We start from the raw sequence: 13989 nt of genomic DNA on the forward strand, positions 1-13989 counted from the left end.
AGTGAGACTTTAAAGTTTATCGGTGATTTTTATTTAGCCACTTGAATGTATGATAATTTACTTCTATAATTTTTAAAAACACTCAATTGGCAGTAGCTTGCATTAATAATGTGACGGGTTCATTAATTTAGAGGGATTTAATTAGTAATGGGTGGGTAGAGGATTGATTTATAAATTATACTAGTAAGTTAAATTATAACAAATAGTTGAGAGCCACGTATTTTAAGAACTTTTTAAATAGTTTAAAAATAAAACCGTTAAGTAAGTGGTCAACTTTGAACAAAAAGGTGGATGACAAGGGTATTTTGGACCCAATAGGTGTGTGGGAAGGGTATTTTGGAGCCAATAGGTGGATGGAGGGTAATTTTGTACAATTTTCAATACTTTATGGGTACTTTAGGCCCTTTTCCGGTAGATAAAGTGTCTCGCCAAAGTTCGAAACTTCACCCTTGGTTAATTCCCCAACTACGGGACCCTCGACAGGGCGTCATCAGGCCAACGGGCTTTTGACTGCTTTGTCACCAAGGTCTGCCTGGGATTGTTTTGGCAACAGGTTTTGGTCCTTCCTCAAGGACCATTTGATGGTCCTTGGGGATAATTTCCGGACTTTTCCAACTTCTATAATTTCAATACCTCACAATTGAATTTCATCAAAAATAAACACAAATAACTAGATGAAAGTCTCCTAGACGTACAAGGTCGACTCAAGGCATATCTTTCGAACACCTTGGACATTCTTGGTTGTTTGACCTCCAAACTTCTCGAAACTCTAAAAACTGATTATTAATGCTAAAAAAACTGATTTAATAATATTAAAACATCATGAAACAAACATAAACACATAGAATCACATAAGAGATATTAAGGCGACTTATTCGTTGAACGTCTTAGTCGTCCCTTGACGTTTGACTTCCAACAAAGCTAATACTTTAGCTACTGCCTCAATACCATGTATAAGACATATTTAGGACATTATACCATAAATTCAAATAGAATAGGATCTATTTCACCTAGTTTTTATGAGGAATCTTACAATAATTCCTATCTTGTTAGTTCCTTTATGTTAAGACTTATTATGTATTTCATTTCAATGTAAAGGGTCGCGTCCTATGTTATTTATGCAGTGTTTGTAAATTTGGCTTGTGACAATGAGATTTCTTAAATATTTATGAAATATTTACTTTTAAAAAATTTATTCGTGAAAAGTTTCAATTCCACACTACTTTTCATGTCTATGTAATGAATGCTAGTTAAAGGGCTTGTACAAGACTCCAAAGGGTCAAGTACGCCGGGTCACGCAACTAGGGTTCCTCCTAACTTCTAGGGGGTACTTTCGGGTAGTGACACTCCATATACCATTTTTAAACATCATTTTAATACTTAATAAGGTCATGGCAAACTGTCTATAAACAAGCATGGACATATGAGACACATAGGCGAGTAGTCGCCGAACGTTTTGGTCGTCCCTTTACGTTTGCCTTCCAAATCATTTCAATCTTTACATACTGCCTCTAAAACATATTATAAGTAAGTTTAGGACCTTATAAACTTATGAATAACATTTTAGGATCTAGACAACCTAACTCATTTTGTGGTATTACACTATCCCCCACTTGAGAATATTATCCTCGAATGACAGTTAGGGCTCCCTAATGACAACAAGGATTTCAATGCATCATAGAGCATTTTATAACATTTATAACATTTATAACATCATCAAGTCATTTTAACACTCAATCCACACAAGCGAGCAAAAACATTGCTGACTCACTCTTTAATGCATCAAATGAAAAGGCTATTATCATGTTCATAGGAGAAACATCCTTCTCATAATCATAACATGGTTATTACACCTTAATTCATTAAGAGATCATCTCGCAAGGCAAAAAACAGGAAGATTTAAACAATACTCAAAGAAAGTAGGCACTCGTACAACAATCCAAATAAACTTGAGAATTTAATCAACAAAGATCTTCATTAGTTAAACCAAGTACCGTAAGGGTCATACTCAACCATGGTGTACATGGAGGAATGTCCTTCTCCTCAACACACTTGCATGTATCATGAGTTCACACCTAAGGAAGGTACAAGGTCAAAATTCACCTTCACATATACTTATTCAAACCATAAAACCAAGATAATAATTTAAACTCCCCTTTTTTCCATCAAGCATAGAGATAATCTCATCCAAGCAATCACATTTAAAATGCCACCGGACAAGAAAACATAAGAGAGAGATCTTATAGAGCTAAATTCTATGGCACGATATGCGAATGATAAAGAAGCGAAGCTCTATCATCATATAGCTTCTCATACCATTTGATGTGTCGCGACTCACCACCAATGAAACAAGACTCTACTAGACATGGCAATATGAGACTTCATAGACCCTAAAACACTTTAAAAATCACGTGCTCTGATACCCTGTTTTTCACATGCGGAAAGCACCTTCTAGAAGTAACATGGTTCACTTTACCTCTCGGAGGTCTTATACAAACCAATAGGTATCATTCATCGCATTGACATAGTAAATTTAGTGGAAAATTTAAAAGTTTTCATAGCACATCATATGCTAGAAACATCACTTCGTAAATATACAAAATATAAGTCATAATACAAATTTAGACCCTAAGTCTCTTTTCCATCTTAGACTGAACAACCTTAGGATACATTATGTAGATGGCCCGTAAAACATAGGACATAAATATATAACTTTATAAAAACTTTACATGAAGACATGAGTAGGAAATCCTTGGAACGTAAGGACCCCTTTCCTTGAGCTTGGGAATCACAAATCAAGCTCCTCAATCATGGACATCCTTTAAGCATACATAACCTACACTTTGTGTAAAAAGTAGAGAAGAATGGGATTAGTATCACAATGCACTAAGTATGGCAACCATGCAAAAACATTCATTTAAAAGGGACATTTTCTTGAAATCATACTTCATGCCTTTTTGATTAAATCTTCATAAAACCCATCTTCAATAACATTTACATTATTTACATACTTCATTAAAACATATTCAAAGACCAAACATCATATAAGATCACTTATAGAATTTATAACATTTTTAAAGCACATTATTGTAAGCGACATCAAATCACACGTATATTTACTCCTTTGCATATAAATATTTATAAGACATTGTTCATGTCCCCTATTTTACTCTACAAGTGCAATGCACATGTTATGTCCCATAACCCTACACATGCTTAGTAAACTCTTCATCAGACCACAACCCATAGCATTTAATTCATACTCAACAAGTAAGTGAAGGCGACTTCATTCATGTCAATACAAAACCTTCATCATATAGTCATTTAGATCAACATAGTGCATATAAGGATAAGATCACATCTAATAAATTCATACCATGCACAGCTTCATACAAGTAGACCAATTCTACAAAGTCATGCATATGGACATAAACATAATCATACATATTAGGTCACTTTCCTAGGACTTCCTAAGGAGATACTTGTGCAGTGTCTAGATGGTTTCATTACTTCCACCTATCCTAAGTAACTTACCTTACATCCTCCTAGTTAGGATCCCATTCATTTACTTCCATTGTCCGTCTAACTTTAGGAAAACTATAGCCTTAAACGGCACTAAGACCATGGGTGCTAAACATGGAATTTGGTGTTGTAGAGCCTTACAACAATGGAAGGTGTTATTACCTAGTCAAGGTAGAACAGTAACACAAGCTTGCATAATAAGTGATATGACATTGCTAGATCCTATGTGGCAATCATAGTTATGGTATTGTAGTTATTCACTTATAGAAACCCAATTTATGCCCATTGTGGCATTGTGGTTATCAACCTCATGAGATTTATGGTGACCTATTTTTCCACATTGGAAAGATACACTCACTCATATTCAAGTGCACTCGTTGCTAAGATAAGTTCCTTTTATTAAATACCTTCATTAACATTACTTTATAAAATGTGGCTTAGGTGATTCATTCCCCATATTATTATCTTATAGGTTATAGATGATAAGTACTTTCATCAACCTATATCATGTGAAAAAATCCTTTTACATGGATGTAGCATATGCATTAGCACTTATCTAGTTTAGGATTAACTTGATCACACCTTTCAAAAATCCTATATTGAGTAGATCATCATTCATGTGTGTGTATACATATATTTCAGAAAACCTTTGACATAACACCTTAAGTCAAACATGTTCAAAAATATATTTTCATACATATAGCAACCAAATCTAGAACTATGCTATAAAGGTACACATGTGTAAAGCATAAGCAAAGTCTCATACCTTTACCCATAAAAGTACACCTATCAAGTCATCCTAGTAAGGAATACATAAGATACTTCACACACACATACTTTATATGCATAGTAGTAGACACTAGTGAATATGATAACTACCTTTCATTTAAACACCATGATCTGTACTACTTGTAACATGCATGTAAAGTGAGTGTGTGTGTACATTGGTCAACATGATCACATAATTTTTATAAACAACACATTGAGGCAGCCACCCACTTAAACCATTATACTCTTTAAAGTGTGAACAATACAACACACAATAGCATAGGAGACAAGCCAACTTCATATTACCCTTAAGACTCCTAACTTGTGCTATTCATGCATTCACATAGGGGTACATAGGTAAGGAAATATTAACCACTTTAACTCATCAATGTCACCACCTACACTTTACCCTAACATTGATATACACATTCTTACACAATAGCCATACAACCCAAATCACAACTAGAATAGGAAAATAGGCATAAGCTTCACGTAGTATCATCATAGGCACATGTTCATATATTCGTCAATTTGCTTTCATTACCATGGTCAACACATATATAGATTGACAATAAAGTAAACACCGCCACCATAAGTGGACCCTAACACACAATGCCATACAAGGCTTTATCAACATTACTATAAAGAAATAGATAAGTAGAAGAGTAGAGAAATTCTTACCAATTATTTAGCCTTTGGTCATCATTGACAATTACTACTCTTTGATCAACAAAAATCAAGTATTGGTCAGTATCTTAAGGTACCATATTCATACATGAAGTTAAGCATAAGCTACTACAAGGCCATGCTACAAACTAGTACAACATATCATTAACATGCTAAAATGTAAAAGGACATAGTCCATCAACCAACTTCACTTGCATGGATTATAGATCATATTTCATAAATAATATCAATCCAAGGAAGAAGATAATAATACCAGTAATCATATAAAAATTGTGCTTTAAACTCTTCAAGATCGAACTACTATCGTAGGCATTAAACTATCAATTCAAAATAGAGTATATAGAATAGTCCATCTTATTAATTTTCCTTAAGTATTAATAATCAATCATATTTTACCAATAAAGTACACGATAGGACGTAGCTAATGAAATCATATTCTAGATGCGACACTACTACAATTGCGAATAAGGTCGAACTCATAATAAGCATGTTTCATATAAGGAATTCATGGAAGGTAAATTTACATAGGTTAATCCTATTCAAACTACCATGAGTTGATCTAGATTGAATCCATCACATATAATTCATACTCTCATAACGTTATAGGCAGCAGCTATAGACAATCAACCATGATCAATTCATACAACAACTACCTAACGTCAAGATCACTAGTTAATACTTGGTAGACTAGAAGAACCTAGATCAATTAAAACCAAGCCTTCTTTACTTTGATCATACAAGATTTATATACACAACTATACCATCGTATTTACCAAAAATAGTAGCTACAGTAACCACAACATAATCGAAATCCACTTTTTATTCAATCGAGGACCAACATTACAATGATCATAATGAAGACTAGGCTAGGCATGTTCAAACCTTCATGCATTGATTTACATGGGTAATTAATCAATTATTCACAATAAATATACATACTATAAAGTATATATAAGAATAGTAACATAATTGAATCACAAATCGATATGCATAAGATCAACATCATAAAGTCATACATAGGCTAAAATCGACTTTGTGAAACAGGATGGGTTCATCTGCAATAGGATTGAAAATAACGTCCAAATAATTATGTAATCAATACATTCATATTATGCTTTTAAAATAAATTTAAGAAAGAACCCATGGCTAGAATGAAGACGAAGAACTTGATCATATTTTTCTCTTTGAATACATTGTGATTAACTCTCTAGATGGAAGGGTAACTAGAGATGAAGGATCACCATACCTCTATATATTAAAAGATCTAAAAATTAATGATTAATACATGGAAATCAAAGCTCCAAGCTGTTCTTGGCTTCACCAACAATGATGGTTTCTAGGGAGAATATTTTAGAGGGAAAAAGTTTAATTTTGTAAGAGAGGATTTGGAATGGGTTCTTCACGTGTTATATGACTTATATACACCTAAAATAATCTAAATACACCTATTATAATCATTTTAGGAAGTGGGGTGAATTTTCCATTCACCGCTTTAGTAAAACAGACGCAGGCACAAGTTTACAGGCCCCATCAATGGAGCAATCGACAGGCCGTAGGTCAGTCTACAGGCCTTCCTTTGGTTTCCGATGATTGGTACATGGAAAATTTTTGGTTTGAGACCTTCCAAATATAAGTACCAATTGACTATACCTCACTAACGGGTCGTCGCTTGGTCCGTCAATTGACATTGCTAGGGCAGTGTCTCGACTATACTTGGGTCCTTATTATGGGGCCTTTTACGGAACCCTTTAGAAGTTGTACCCAAAAGTTTCTAGCGTAAATAAAAACCTTACAAAATTTTAGACCTGCCACATAATTTTAACCCAAAACAAACACCTACAACTCCTCAAAAAATTCTAGGACCCATAAAGATACATATTGAGTGTCTTAAGGGCTATCTTTCGAATGCCTTGCACGTTCTTGGATGTTTGACTTCCAAACTTCTAAAAAATACATATAAAATATTTAAACATCATTATATATCATTTTAATTATTAATAATCTCATTACATACAGTCTGTAAACAGGCATGGAGAGATGAGCCACAGAAGCAACCAGTCGTCGAACGTTTTGCTCATCCTTTGACGTTCGATTTCCAAATCACTTCAAACTTTACACACTCCCTCTAAACCATATTATAATTAATATAAGGACATTATAACATTAATAAAAACATGTTAGTCTCTAGACACCCAAACTTTTTTTGGGGTCTTACAGTATCGACTACTGCAACATTTAAATGTTGAAATTTTGCGAACCATTTCCCTAGTTTCTTGGATGAAAGTAAAGAAAAATTAATCAATGTACTGAAAACTATACAAATGATTATAATGGATAATTTATGAGTTAAAATGAGAAGAAAAAGAACGATGTAGGGTTTTTTTAGCGTGAGATTTGTGATATGGGAAATAGCAACTCTCAACAACACAAGCAACTTTTGACATCTTAAAAAATGAAGTATGTAAAATTGTATAAATCTATATGTTTTTCTCTATTATAGAAACACATAAATATACATTAGATATGCAACATTGAGTGAGTTATTCAACCCTTTTAATTTAAAATGCTTACATGATACAATTAACTAGTCCAACAAAAATAAATGCAAAATAACATATCCCCTCCCCCCTTAAATTCAATAAGGTTTACTATTTTCAAAAGAAAAAAAGAATTGGAACAATGTAAATCACCTGTAATTAGCTACAAAGTAATACCTTGAACACGAGAACAAACTGCATTATACTTTCAAAGAGACACATACTTGAATGTGTGGCCTCCATCTTTGCTCAAATCGTGGATTTTCACAACAGGTTTACCTCCTAAGACATAAAAGAGAGACCACAACCTCCTGCAAAGCACCAATAAAAAGATTTTATTCTCAAGCTTTTTGAAAGAAAACAAAACTAACAAAATGAATTAGCTTTATCATACATTAACAAGAGATACACATCATATTGTAGAATAGTATACTTTCTAAGAATGATAGTACCACTAGAATTACTTAACAGCCTTATTCATCAAAACTAAATTACTTAACAAATCCAAATCAAGACTAACAAAAATTCACATACGGATATCACATTAATCTAAGACCAGATTTAACAATAATTTCAAGTTAATACAGAATCAAACAACATTTCCCTATTAAGATTCCCAATGTCCAGATCACAATTCACCATAAAACCACGATATTAATAAAAGAAAATATTAGATCCAGATCACACCCCATCAAAACTCTCATCTTTACCTCAAAAGAAAAAACCCAAAAGAAATTATCCACTAAAAACAAAAAAAAATTCACACTTCACCAAGATTAATAGTCTTCAACAAAAAAAGATCAACCAAAAGATGTAAAAAAATGGGTAAAAATTTAACCTTTAGCACTACAGAAAAATCAAAAAAATCTTGAAACAAAAAGACATAAACCTAGAAAAGCAAGATGCATGTGTTCTCTTTGTTAATGTATTTGATTAAAGAGGTTTCTTAGTAAGAGAACGAAGAGAAAGAGAAGAAAGAACATAAATAGATACAAAAATGGGGGAACTAAAGAGAAAGAAAGAGAGATATAAAGTGAGTGTGCGCTAGCAAGAAGAAGAAGAAGGGTCACACATAGACAATTGACGAAGAGCATGAGTTATGAACCTTAGGTATAACCTGGCTTTCTTGATTCTTTTCATCTTCACACTCCACCTTTTTTGGGGCACAAATTTGATTTTAGGGTTGAAAGTCATTTATATTGAGAGGTTTCTTAAAAATTATATTGTATGAATTAATTTTTTATTCAATTATAAATTAGAGGAAAAGTTATATATATTGGAAAATAAAATATCTTAAGTGAAAATTTTAGAAAGTATGTATGGTCACACTTATAAAAAGTTGTTTTATATCTTGTAAAAATTCTATATTTTAAAAGTGATTTCTGAGATGAAAATAAGTATTATCAATTATATCATGATGTAAATACACTTAAAAATGGGACATATACCACTTAGGAGCACACTTGAAAAATGTTTCTAATGTTAGTATGGTCAAAACCTAAAAACTATGGCTACAATTTTAAAGTGTACCCAAAAGTATTTACGCTAAGACTTTACAAGCGTTGTCCAGATTAAGTATGGTCTTAGGAATAAAATGTTGTAGTGCTAGCTTAGCACCGAGTGAACTAGAGTGAGGAGTGTCCCTTCCCACATTGGGAAGGTAGGATTACTAATTTACTCTTGAAATTGGAGACTACAAAGTATTTATCATAAGGAGGGTCCCAACGATATCTCCTAGTTCTTTAACTATGTTGCCCACTTGGGAATACTAGCTAGTAGATCCATGTAGTTGCTATGTTCATGTTTTGGTACTACCTGGGAAAGTAATCCTCTTTCTTTCAGTGTAGAGTTCCATGCCACCAGTTTCCAGATTAGCTCATATGGTCTATGTCGGTTAGGGCAAGATGTTCCCAAAAGGTAAATTTAACTAAAGGGTTGAACTCTAACTAAGATTACCTAAGGGGGTTTAGATTATTCTAGGTAGGGGTGTGGTACTCAACATAAACATGCACTAGTTATCCTTGAAGGGAGTCTTAAAAGGATGTTCTTATGTATGAAAAATGCTTATAATGCTATATGATATGCATAGGATGAACTTGCACATTGTTCATACTATATGTTGATTGGTGTCATTTATGAATATTTGGTGGTCTATATGTAAAAGTATGATGTTCTGTCATCTTAAATATTACAATTTGTGAAGTAGGATTTAAATCATGATGCTTGTTGGATTACTTTATTGAGTGAGGTTATGGGGCTTTTCTTGGTCATTGCATTTGTTTACTTGATCGGGGTTCATGGGTAATTTTCTTGCTTTATTCATGTTATGAGGTATTCTTGTTCATGCCTGTTACTATTATAACCCGATGATAGAGATTCTAGATTATGTATTCAACTATAATCTATGCATGTTGACTTGACTAAACTTTGTTTTTTGTTCTTGTGATGTACATGTCAATGACCTGATGAACATGTCCTATTTGTTGGTATGGTCTTGTTTAATATGCATAAGAGTTTCCAAAGTAAATTGCATATATTAATGTAATGTCCCTTTTCCTTACCATGATTTGAAAGTACGTGTGCATATGGTTTCATGTTTAGTACAAGTGGTGTACTAACCCCATTCTTCCGTTTCCTTATCATTATAGGTTCTGGTCGTTGAAGTGCTTTTTGAAAACGACTTGAAAAGGCTTGGAACTCTTTATCATCCAAGTATGGTAGGTCCTCACTTTCTGAGTGTGATGCGACTATCTAGCTAATGGAGTAGTTTTGAGTTTAAGACTTCTATATTTCCTTGTTTTCAATTTAGTATGAAACATTGTATAGCCCATGTGAGGCATTCTTACTTTGATGTATGGTTTATGCCCAAGTTCTTACACTCTTATTAGATGGTTATGATATGAGACGACTATTATGACAATGTTATATTTTATTTACGTATGTTAAGCAAAAATAGAAGACTAAGTAATCTTCCTATACAGAGGTTCTATGTATACTCGATATATCTATACTAAGCGTATGTAGAGGTCTATGTAAACCTCCGTGTAGAAGTAATGAAAAGTTTTAAATTTTCTGCTAAATTTGACCTATGAATGTAATTATGTGTATGTCACATTCGGGTTTACCCCCTAGTTGTAACCGGCGTCATCGTCCTCTTTGAGGACTAAGACTAGCCCCTTAGTCTCATGTCATTACAGTAATAGGTTAAAAATGCGGAAAAATTTAAAACTTTCATTACATCTACTTGGAGGTTTATATATAACTCTATATACACATAATATATAGTCGTATCGAGTATACATAGACCCTTTGTATAGGAAGGCTACATAGGCTTCTACTTTTACTGCACATACGTGTATATAAGGTAGAAAGATAGTCGCATCTCATACCGGCTAAACGATTACCACAATATGGCGATAGCCCTACATCAACTTTAAAGAAACCACATATAGTCTTATATAAGTCGCACACAATAAAAATGGAACTAACATAAACGTCTTAGAAAAACAAAAGAACTTTGTAGGCAAGATATTGGCATCACCTTCGGAAAGTGAGGACATACCTACTTGGCTGATAGAGAATATCCAAACCTTATTCATGTTTTCCCGAATAAGCATTCAATGACCAGAACCTAAAATGTTTCAAAAAGGGAAGAAAACCGGGTTAGTACTCCACATTTACTAAGTATGAGACCATATGCACATATAATAGCAAACATACTAAAGAGGAACATATAGTAAAAAAAATTCCATTTTACTGTTTTGAAAGTCTTATGCAAAGTCGAGCAAGTCATACAAACCAACAAAACATGCTTACTAACTCAAACAAGTAATATGTATTCCAACACACTTGAACCATGATTTACTACAACACTATCATCAAGGAATACCATCACAAGAATGACTAAGAGTTAATAATATCATAATAAGCAAGACGACTACTCATGAATCCTCATCAAATCAACAAGTGCATTTACCAAGCAAAGCTCCGTAACATTGCTCAACCAAGTAGACTTAACAAGAAAAAAACATTAATATCCAACTTTAACAATATAATCCAACTACATATATGAAGAGGATAATCATCATCATACATAAACATTTGCATTGTAGCATCACCATATTATCCTCATATACATCATTATCATATACATACATAATATTAACTTCCTAAAGATTCCATCAAGGTCAACTAGTGCAAGGCATAAGTAGAGTTCCATACCCCTACCTAGTCTAACTTAAACCTCTCAAGTCACCTTCGTTAGTTTATACTTCATTACTTTATTTTAATTTAGGGAAAACTTGCCTTAACTAACATAGAGAACAGGAGATAAGTGTGGAATCCGGTGTTGTAAAACCTTACACCGATGGAGGGTGGTTTACCGGCCAAAGTAGAACCAAACATAAAGGGAGCTTACTAGGTTGATCCACTAGCTAGTCTTCCGATAGGGGAAACATAGTTCAAGAACTAAGAGATAGTATATTCCCTCTATATACCACTTGGTAGTTGGGGCCTCCTCTCATGGTAATCTATTGGATGAGTATTCTCCATTGGGGAGTCAACATATCATATAGAACTATAAGGCGATCTTCCTCTTTGGGAAATCATCACCTCCCATTCCCAAGTTCACTCGATGCTAAGCTAAGTCCCTTCATTTAAATGTCTTTAAGAATTTTAATTATCTATTATATTGTAGATTAGGTCATAGGGTCTATCCAATATATTATCATGATCATCAATAAATTAATTAGATTTGCATGAGTATAGTTAATTTATCACAAATCATATAAGTGAGGTTAACACATTAGAATTTCATAGCATATCAAGATACATTGAAAGATATCATCAGCATTAAATCACATACACCTTAATCAACCTCACAACATAGCCAAGATATTTCACTTCACCACCATCCCACCCTATCATCCTAATAGAAGGAATACTCAAATATAACATCATGACTTAACCATTATTAATCACAATTGGAAGTGGAGATGGAGATTCCAAGTCTTACCAAGTCTTCCTCATAGTTCATCATTTAGGCCTTACCCTAAAACCTCAAATCAATACAATTTAAATGTTCAACATCATAATTCAATAATCAGCATGATAACAATACTAGAATAAACACTATAGCACAATTCAATATTAGATCATACTTAAAAAAGGATGCCTAGGTTAACTCACCTTCTAACCTAGATAATCCTGTCAAGACTTGCATGAAAGAATAAAATTTACTCCAATTTGTTAATTATTATTATAAATACATCATTTAATATGTTTATTACCCATAAGCAATACAATTGAATAAATCACAACCAAATTTACATCAAGATCAAACATAAGTTTAAGGGTTAAAGATCACATTCTTCAATTTGAATCAAAACATTACAATTAAGCATAATCAAGTTCAGATACATGTTAATGTATTCATTATATACTAAAGAAACTATAAAAAAAACTCAGTTCACAACATCAATTTCGTAATTTGATGAAACCAACATTAAAATTCAACTTTTGAAATCCATTTTGAAGGAACCCTTTGAAGAAATAGTGCTAAAGGTGAATTATATCCCATACATTAATGTTTGAAGAAGAATTGATAGTGAATTCGTCCCTTTCAAGCCTCAAACCCCTTTTCCGTTCTAGTCTTTAATAGTAAGTTCAAGTAGAGAGAGAAAGAAGAGAGAAGGAAGAGAGTATATTTTGTGTGTTGTAATTAGATTAATTGGGTTTGGTGTCTTTATATGGGAGTTAAATTAGTTCATTAGTATCCCCTTAATACCTAAATAACCACTAAACCACTTAAATAATTAAATGACTTAACATTAAAACGTGTAGCAAAGTCAAGACCCTCACAGACGGAACCCCATCGACGGGCCCTCTGTGAGTCAAAAGACTAGCCGCCTAACATCCTACACATCTGTAGGTAAGTTCAAAGACTTGTGCAGGCGGGTGATTCCTCAAATTGACTAAGTGTGGGACGACGGTAGCACCGATGCCCTGTCGATCCACACACGGTCCGTCCCTTGTCCCGTCGATGCATAGTTCCCAGGCAGTGTTGCTTCAACCTGCAGGAGTCCTCCTCAAGGGCCCTTGGTTTATCCTTAGGGATTCGTACCTAGATTTTTCGACAGTGAAACAATCCACACACCTATTATCTACCCTTTTACTACTTTTAATAAATTTCCTCAATCGACAGCAACTTCGTCATAGCAAAGTAAAGTCTCTGCCCCTATCGCTTGATTGATCTGATCAGACACTTGATCTTCCCTACTTTTTACAGAAGAATTCCGACTCCCAAAAGATAGCCAAATAGGAAAAAGCACGCTAGTACCCCTTTGAACCATCTTTAGGACGTCATGGACGTTCTTGGATGTTTTGGTTCATAAACTTCCTAAATGACCTATAATCATCGTAATATGTCTTAAAACAGTTTTTATACCCTAATTCACCTCTGTTAGGCTCTAAGACT

At 33.6% G+C, this 13989-nt stretch overlaps 1 long non-coding RNA gene across 1 annotated transcript; it reads right to left on the reverse strand.

Annotated features, from left to right (window-relative positions):
* Positions 1-2519: 2519 nt before the first annotated feature.
* LOC104645184 (uncharacterized) lies at positions 2520-8714 on the reverse strand. Its single transcript, XR_739052.4, has 3 exons — positions 8620-8714; positions 7692-7825; positions 2520-2836 (listed from the first exon to the last, which is right to left on the reverse strand). It is a non-coding gene; the product is annotated as an uncharacterized lncRNA (long non-coding RNA).
* Positions 8715-13989: the final 5275 nt, after the last annotated feature.

Source organism: Solanum lycopersicum, chromosome 12 (assembly GCF_036512215.1).
Source record: "Solanum lycopersicum chromosome 12, SLM_r2.1".
NCBI classification, from domain to species: domain Eukaryota; kingdom Viridiplantae; phylum Streptophyta; class Magnoliopsida; order Solanales; family Solanaceae; genus Solanum; species Solanum lycopersicum.